The sequence below is a fragment of the Aegilops tauschii genome, chromosome 5 (genome assembly GCF_002575655.3).
Source record: "Aegilops tauschii subsp. strangulata cultivar AL8/78 chromosome 5, Aet v6.0, whole genome shotgun sequence".
In the NCBI taxonomy this organism is placed as follows: domain Eukaryota; kingdom Viridiplantae; phylum Streptophyta; class Magnoliopsida; order Poales; family Poaceae; genus Aegilops; species Aegilops tauschii.
Genome location: NC_053039.3, coordinates 561,500,434 through 561,510,195, shown reverse-complemented (window position 1 = coordinate 561,510,195; position 9,762 = coordinate 561,500,434). Strand labels below are relative to the sequence as shown.

Below are 9,762 nucleotides of genomic sequence, written 5' to 3'. Positions count from 1 at the left end.
TGAAACTACCTTTTTTTCATAAAGAATCAACATCCAAGATTCTTAACTTAGAAATAATAACTTATCAACCGACTTAGAAGTAGACAATATTTTGATATGAAGTTTCGAGACGTTAAGGAAATACACCTGTCAGATGCTCGCAACTGCCTCAAAAAAAATATTTGCTCGCAACTACCTACTTTTGTAATGCTTCTTAATTCTATCTAAGATAGGAAAACCATACTCATCCATGCTCCTACAGGCCAACTCGCAAGGGACAAGTGGTGAGTCCAGGATGCCAGGTTATCATTTCTTCAAGCAGGCTACCGGTGATTTTTCACAAAAGATTGGCAAGGGCCAATTTGGAAAAGTTTACAAGGTATCCCATTACGAGTTACAGCCACACATAGCACATTTGCTGTTCTTGTCAAATACTTTTACTTAATATAATAATGGTCCGCTGTCTCTCACCACCTCCCACATGAAAAGAATTAATAGTTTCATAGAGTTTTGGTAACAAGGTAAGAGACATGAATCCTTGTCTACTCCCTGCGGTCACAAAGCAGGCCGAAGCATAAATCTAACTTATGCAAGCTGTTGAACTGGCACATCTTCCAACCGGGGAAGTAATCGCCGTGAAGCTGCTCCATCAGATGTCAAAGTTTGATGACGAGCAATTCTCACATCATTGTACACAACTTATGAGCACCAACCATAAGAATCTTGTGAGACTATTGGGCTATTCCTACGGGAACATGAAGAATCACATGTGTACAATGGGAGAGTCATACAAGGTGTATACAAACGCAGGTTAATCGGCTTCGAGTATGTACCCGGCGGAAGTCTTGCCAATTTTCTTTTAGGTGCGCAAGCGCTCCAATGCATGTATGTTGTTGAACATATAACCAAAATGATCCTTAAACATTTACATTCTGGAAATAATCATCTTCAGTCCCTGACTGTAGAACAACATCTTGGATGGAGTATACGCTTCAAAATAATAAAGGAGATCTGTGAGGGTTTACAATACCTTCATGAAGCTGGCATTGTGCACTTTAATCTCAACCCAGGTAATATATTGCTAGACAATGAAAAGATGCCAAAAATCACAGAGTTTGGTTTACATGAGATGTTCAAGGGAGTAAACGACGGAGCCACTGTTACTCGAGGGTGTACTTACGGATTGAGCTAGCTAGTAAGTTGATGTCTGCTCGAAATGCAATTTTTTAATCAGCTAATTTGGGTTGTCTTTATTCTCACTTTGTATCGTTTGTGTTATGATGCAGTATGGCACCAGAAATATATTGCTATGGAAAAATGTCAGAACGGTCTGACATCTTTAGCTTGGGCGCTCTAATTAAAAGTATAGTGGCTGGAACTACAGACTCGAGCATTCATCACATGGATGGTCCTAAATGTGTTGAGCATGTATGAATAAACTATTTTTTGTTTCTATTTTAAAGATTATCAGACATACGGCAATAAAAAGTTTACTCTATATATGGTTTGTAGAACTCAAGTTTAAAATTGTCACTTGTTCGTAGAACTCAAGTCTAAATTGTCACTTAAAACTGTTGCTACTCCAAGTTTTCTCTTGATAACTTTGCTCTTCACCCTGTGCTAGAAATTCAAATGTCATAAGATTTCATAATGTGTCATTTACCTATCTATACACGCTTGTACTCTCTCTTTGAAGGTACACAAAAACTGGAGGAAAAGGCTACAAGAGATAAGGAGGTATCCCTCATTTGAAGCAGATTGCCAGCAAGTGAGGACTTGTATCGGAATCGCAGTAGCCTGCATGCACAGAGACCCAGGTGAAAGGCCACTGATGAAGGATATTGTTCGTAAACTATATGAAGTAGAAACTAGGGAAGATTACCTGTCCTCGCGGGTAGAACAGGTATGAACATTCTATATGATCTCAAAAGGTTTTAAAACCTCTCACTATATTTTGAAGCTTGCACCCATAGGATGTATGCCGGATGGTGAAAAAGATGTCTGTGAAGTCCATAATTTACATACACATGTAGCGCAGGCACTCTCCTGTTTTACTTTTTGACATAGTCACCAGTATTGTTAACAACTAGAAGAGCAGTTCATATCCACCGTTTCTTACTTGAAATGTTTTGGTGTCATCTAAAAAGGCTGTTCATGATTATGAAGTCAGGAGAATATCATTCAAAGAGATGGAACACATCACGAGTAATTTCTCTCAAAAACTTGGTCATGATGGCTTAGGTGCTGTTTATAAGGTGCAGATTTAAGCATCGCCTCTTTTTGGATTTCTACAAAGTACAGATTCCAGAATTCATTTCCATGTGTTAATAACAGCAGTTGAGCAGGGAAAGCTTGAAGATGGAGAAGTGATAGCTGTGAAGAGATTCGATGAGAGACTAAGAAAACTAGAGGAGCAGTTTGAGCGAGTGGTGAATCTTATGAAACTCAGACACAAAAATATAGCACGATTAACGGGCTACTGCTATGAACCAACAAAAGTACCAGTTCCTGATGACAAGAATCCAGAACTGTACATATGGTGGGATGTTATAGAGAATTTGCTCTGTTATGAGTTTTTGCCAAATGGAAGTCTGGACATGATATTAAATGGTATGGTTATGGAAACTCAAGGTAGCTCTTATTTACTTTCCACTTCTTTCTTACCTATTACTTTATTCGTGCAGATAAATCTTGCGAACTCGATTGGCAAACTCGTCACAAAATAATACATGGCATTTGTGAGGGATTGCATCACCTTCACGTGGAATGCCAGGATGCCCCCCTTGTCCATGAGGGTCTAAAACCTGCCAATGTTTTGCTAGATAATGGCATGGCCCCGAAGCTAGCGGATTTCTGCACTTCAATGGCTGTCACACCAAGGTAATCACTGGTTCAGAAAACTGCGGCCTATTGATCTAGAATCCAGGATCGGGTGGTAACTGAGTTCAGTCCTTTTATCCCTTCTACTGGAAGCACCTTATCCCTATGTGCTTACTAACTTGACACTCAAGCCTAAAGTAAAATTTGAAAGAAAAAAAAAAAGGATAAGCCAGGAAAGCATATTGAACACCGGTCTGCTCCTGCTCCCAGGTTTCTTGAACCGGGGAAACCACTCCCCTTATGGTGCTTCTCCATGATCAATTGGATCTTTCATGATTTTCATATCTTTAGCGTAGTTCCATGATCTTTCAGTAATAAATGTCGTTATGCAGAGGGTACATAGCACCAGAGGTCATGGACATCGGAAAAGTTACAGTCAAGTCAAATATGTACAGTTTGGGTGTTCTGATAATAGAGATCGCAACCGGAGACAGGTGCCCTAGCGACAAATCATCAGGACGGTCATATATCGAGAATGTAAGATAATCTTATTAATATTGCTCATTCCATATGGTTTTCTTACTGAAGCCATTTGATTTTGAAATTAGGAAAAAGAAATCAATTTGTTTCTTTTCTCTTAACTCTTAAATCTTCGTAGAACTCTAAGAAGGTACACACCCTTCACTATGGTTCTACGGCAATGTCAGTGTGAAGACCCTATCTCGTTCTTTAGATGGTGACCACCTGTCAGACTATTACATACACCACCATGCTTTTGTATAAAGTAGTACATTGCTTTCGCTTGTGGATTGACCATAGTCTTAAGTATTTTCTTACAACTCCTTGTCGCCATGTTTTTGGCGGACATGTTCTGTAGGTTGCATTAATTCCTTACAGGTAGCGCCAGTAGTGGATAGCGCACCTGGCGGATCTGCTTTCCCTATAGAGTTTATGTAGCGATGCAGTGTCATGCATTGTGCTGATCTTCTAAATTGTCTTTTGATATTGTTCTTTCCTCCCCAGATTCTTTCTATGTTTGTGCCAAATGGTTCACATTGTGTACATGTTAAGTAAGTAAGTTCTACCTTTTTACCCACTAGGTATTGCAGAGTGTGAACCCTCCTCCCTTGTGTTATATATATTCTACGAGTTTACCTCTAAGAATATTTCCTCGGCTAACCCAGTTGTAAGATGTACGTGGTAGTTGAGTCAGATGACACATGGCATCACAGATATTAGAAAGCAGCTATTAAATTTCTGTAAAAAAAATGCAAAATAGACATTTTGAAGCATAATTTAAATTATATTTTTACAAAGGTTAAGCATGAACTGTCACATAACTATGGTAAAAAAGTGAATGACATAATTTTTTTAAGATTTAACATATTAGTAATTACTATTTTTAATATTTTGTGACATGGAACCTATGCATTGTCTGCTTCAGCCAACATATGGGCCTGACATGTGGGGCTTCTCTATTAGGTTGGGGAATTTTTTTTAAATTGGGTAAACCATGGAAGAAAGCAGAAATGAGTAAAAGAGAGTTTTGTTTTAATCGGGCAATTGTTGAGTGAAATTTGTTATACTTATGAATATGTGTATTTAGTATATGGAATAACAATAGCCCCCTAATCCAATTTACCAGGCAGTAAATACTTGGATGCAAGGTTCCAACGTCGAATTGAAGTACCCATCACTTGAAGCGGGTTTCATCCAACAAGTGGAGTGTTGGATCAACATTGGGCTGAATTGTGTGGATATCCAACCCGAAAGAAGGCCTACTATTGGACAAATAATGCATTTCCTTGAGACTGAATTTGCCAATCCAGAGGTATGACTGCAAAGTACACACAAACTCCCCTAAAACATGCAAAGTACACACAATCACAATATTTTCTGTGTGTATTATTTTTGTTTCATTATATCTGGCTTTTGAAACAACTCTACTTTAACATAATGTCTACTGAGGGAAAGACCATACTTAGTGCAATGTTTTTACTTTTTACTCCTGTTTAGTTAGTTGCCCGATTGCCGATTGAATGTAGTATGTATTTAAGGTTATATTATCGTGCTTGCTTGAGCCTATAGTGATCATCTGACAGAAGAAATGTAGTCAAACAAAAAGAGTATGTAAAACATACTCTGTGATGAGACAAATTGCAATGGGAGAGTGCAACCACTTATGCCTTTCGATGCCATTGTAGTCATATTGGACAGGAATTGCAATAAGGATGAAAGCACTACATGTCTCATGCCCAATAATATTGTATTATACAAAGTACTTGTATGTGTCTGGACATTGAGACCACATGTGGGGCTTCCCTATTAGGTTGGGGAAATTTGTTAAAGTGGGTAAACCATGGAATAAAGCAGAAATGAGTAAAAGACCATTGTGGCCTTACGGCAAGTTTAGTACGTGCCAGATTATTCTAAATATTGTGCCATAAGAACATAAGGGTTTCTAGGCCACACCTGTTTTGTTATCATAATTTGTTATCGTTTTTCCTCCTTTAAAAAATTGGTATATATACATAATGATCCTTGTATGCTTTATAGTATTACTACTATGGAGAATTCATCATGTCCTCTGAGAGCAGCATCACGGCATGGTCTTCTTCAGGTTAGTGTTCTTCGAAAAGTTTTTTATCTGCTGTATGCTAGTAGTTATGGATTACACTTTTCACAGGAAGGAAAATACTAGTTCGGCAAAAGGAAAATATAATTAAGTCACTACGGAACATTATTATCATTTACTTCTCCATGATCCACAAAATCTTTTCTGGTGTGGTGTACCTATGTACAACAATGTGCAAAAGCTCACACGAAGTAGTACAGTTCATATAAAACTTCTTTTATTGGAAATGATACATAACCCATGCTTTTAGAATAGTATTGAATTGTTATGGTCATTGTATTTAGCTCTGCAAACAGGAATGGTAGAAAAGGGTAAATTAAATAAACAGATGTGCACTTGGGACCATATATTGGTATGGTATACATTAGGTGTTGTAACATTTTCATTTTGGGTTTATGATAGAAATTTCTTCTTGTAGTGGAGAAATAACATGATGTAGAAGTTCATGAAGAGAAATATTATTACCATGTGTACTTATTATTCAGGAGGATTTTCTATGGCAGAAATGCGTAATCAAGCGAATGAACTGAAGGCCCTGGAGAGCATGTTAAGTGATGCAAGTGCAGAGCCAACAAAGCTATCATATGCACTTTTAAAATCAGTTACAAGAAATTTTTCTCGAATGATTGGGCGTGCTGGGTTTGGAGCTGTTTACCTGGTATACTTTGTTCCTGATTATCTGTCAAATCATAAGTTTTCAGATGTTACCCCATTGAAGTGAAATGTTCATGTCAATGCTAACATGTACGGTGAGTAAAAACAGGGAATTCTTCCAAAAGGGAAAGTTGCTGTGAAGAAGCTCTCTATATTGCAGGATTTATCTAATAATGCATTCGTGGACGAGATTGTATGTTTAAAAAAGGCACATCATAGTAATGTAGTCAGACTTCTAGGCTATTGTGCAGTTGCACACGGTGAACTGATGGAAGTGAATGGAACACATGTTATAGCAGAGGAAACACAAAGGTTACTCTGCTTTGAGTATGTTCCTAATGGAGACCTTCAGAATTATATTAAAGGTATAATGCTTGCAACATCATATCCTCATTTTTACTGACTGAAAAATAAGCATTGGCCTTAAATTTTGAAAGTTAATGCCAGCACCAAATATCTATGGGGTCATTTGCCTTACAACCCAAGCACTAATGCCTAAATGTCTATAAACTGGAGTGGTTTTGTAAAAAGCTGTGGGGTCAGCTGAACCCACAGCTTACACATAGCGCCACCACTGGTTTAGGGGTTGATCAAAATTGAATTTGATCGCATTGCTAGATATTCAAGGTCGTGTTATATTAATACCAAAACTAATTCGGGAGCCTTACAATTGCAATCGAGAAAATATCCAGTGAAACTGGCGAGAGTGGTTTCTGCCGGATGTTTTCTCATTGCCAGCCATTCTGCGTTTTCCATGAATTGTAGTTTCTTGGGAAAAAGTAAACATTTGCTCAAATCATCTAGCGTACTAAGGATTATAAAGACGGATTAATTATACTGCTGTGCATAAATATTGTTACGTAGTGTTACTAATATTTCTTCAGAGTGTCACTCATACATATTATAAAGTAAAAGGCTCCTAAATCTGTATGCCGAATAGGCTATGAAATTTGAATGCCTTTTTTCACTTTTGCAGAGAAATGTGCTGGACATGAATGGCAAATACGTTACCAAATGATTAAGGGGATTTGCCATGGTCTACACTACCTTCACAAACAACGCATTACTCATTTGGATCTGAAACCTGAGAACGTTCTGCTGGATGCTAACATGGAACCAAAAATTACAGACTTTGGTCTGTCAAGATTCCTTGCTGAAGGGGAATCCATAATTGTGACCAAGCAAATATTTGGAACACGGTAAGCTAAGCCTCTTGAGAACTCCATGTTTTACATCGATGTCAAATATGTTGAATTTTCTTTGTACCATGATATCTCATATTGACAATTGTATATTGTCATGCAGGGGATCAATTGCACCAGAACTTATTAATAGTGGTGAAATATCATTCAAGTCAGACATATATGGCTTGGGTGTCATAATCACAAAACTATTAACAAGAGATAACAACTACGATTTCGAAAATGTAAGGAGAACCTACCTAGCCATTCTAGTATATGTTGTTTAGTTATGTCAAAAACAATTACCATTCAGTCACAAAAAAAAACAATTACCATTCATACATGCATAGTCAATTTTCAGCAAGCAGAAAGCTCGTAGTTTTTATGTGTGAAATCATACTAAAAATTCTTAAGCAATTTCATTCATAGCACTCGTAAAGTGGATATACATGCAGAGAAACATGGTGAAAGAGTCCGAGTAAACAAACATATTAGCTGAATTAAATTTGTAGTTTATCGCACTTTCAACTAGGTAGAGAATTTGGTTTGGCATTCCTCTGTTGACATCACTGCATGCTAGAGAAAACTGAGCTGGCACCCATGTGTGTCAGTTCCACTACCTGCAGCACTTCCCACGGTCGACATCCTGCATTTCCAGCCACCCTGGACCTGGAGACAGAGCCCAGACATCTAGCTGTAGTTCTATTTCCTAACGGCTCCCATGGTAAGACGGCTTTATATCGTTATCTCCTCTACATGGACAAAGGCAGCTTAGAGTTTCCTCGGTATCCTCCTCCAGCAAGGCCGCCATTTCTCTCCGCCTCCAGTCATCTTCCATCTCCATGTGCTGGAAAGAGGGGAGAACTCGGCTCTTTATCTGATGTACCACTGAAATGCACTAATAGGCCTATGGAAAGCACTACGAACTTGAGACATGTATTGCTTATCATCAAACAAATCTTTCGGAGTATGGCATAAGTTAGTTCAATTAATGGGTATCCTCGCTTCATACAACATATGGGGGTTGTTATCCTTACTATATATTCGAACTTTACAGTGGCATAAAACACTAGAGGTGGGCTGCTCACAAGAGAAAAGGTGTGTTGAGATAGCTCGAAAATGTGTGGAGTATGACCAACATAAGAGGCCTACGATGGATGAGATCATGCAGGAGCTGAACGAGATGGAGAACACTATCCAAGAGAAGAAGCCTTCAGTTGTTCAAAAATGGAGAAACAACCTGTCGTCTTCGCTGGTATGATTATTCAAAGCAAATAAATGCCCTTATAACCTCAAAATCAAATAGAGCTTTTCTCTAGTAAAACATCTTTTTGTGAGAGTTCTTTCAATCACCTATTGTTATCCATCATTTGAGATATTTGGTACTCCTGTGGTGGCTTGAAACACTTGGCTGATGAGCAGAAGGGGCACTGGAGACAGAGGAAGGATCAAAACTAGCACATTCAGTCCACCCTGCTTGGAGCCTGAAGACGTCAGGAGACTTCCACCCCGTGTGGATAAATTGCTTGATGTGATGTGCTATTGTCTGTGCATGGTTATATCTCGATCGGCCTGTAACAGTGTCATTCGCAATGTGGCAGTGACTTTGATACCGTGGCCAATTGTGTTTTCGAGTTGTTCAGATTGCGACTCTGCTTGGTTCATCGGGTTGCAGACCAGACCTAGCTAGCACTTGGTCTGAACTGGTTGTATCAGTATCGCTGTTGTCATATGTTATTTTGGGTTAAAGAAAATGAGAGGACAATTGTATTCGTGCAAAGTTATAGAACGGGAAATTCATTTCCTAATCCTGTGCATGTGGATGACATCCTACTTGCTAGTGGTGATGTCAACCTACTGCAGGAGGAGAAAAGAAGTTCTTGTCCTCAAAGTTTAAAAGAATGTTCTCGGTAGAGTGTCTCTCGTTATAAGTATCGAGATTCACGAAGAAAAGAATAAAAGGGGGTATTAGGGATGTCGAATAGACATGCTAAGAAAGGTCTCTAAAGTATGCATGCGAGAAAACCTACGATTGTTCTTATAGTCAAGGGTAATGGAACTGGAAACTATAGTGTTCCAAGAGTTGACGAGAAAAGATTGAAAACGGATATGGTACCATATGCTTCAGTTGTTGGAAGCTCAATACATTACCCTGACACAGTTCACATATCCGGGTTGTTTTGGCAATGTCCAGTTCATATATAGATCACTGGAATGGAGTCAAAGATACCGGCCTCATGCTGAAAGAAATAAGTGCTCTCAAAAGATTGTGAGTACAAAGACATGACTTGTGAAATGTATAGCGAAATCCACAATTGTCGCTAACTTTCATACTTGGAGGTTTTTGTGTGGAAAAGCTCCAAAGAATGAAACAATTATCATCAATGTGATGCAAAGATATTTTATAGCTTGATATGAGGCTGAGGGACAGGCAAAATGGTTAAGGAGACCTGTACCCGGAGTTGATAATGGTTGACAACAGCGATAACCATT

The 9,762-nt window shown here is 38.5% G+C and overlaps 1 pseudogene; it reads left to right on the top strand.

Moving 5' to 3' along the window:
* Positions 1–203: 203 nt before the first annotated feature.
* Positions 204–8,530, top strand: LOC109745393 (uncharacterized; annotated as a pseudogene).
* The last annotated feature ends 1,232 nt before the right edge of the window (positions 8,531–9,762 follow it).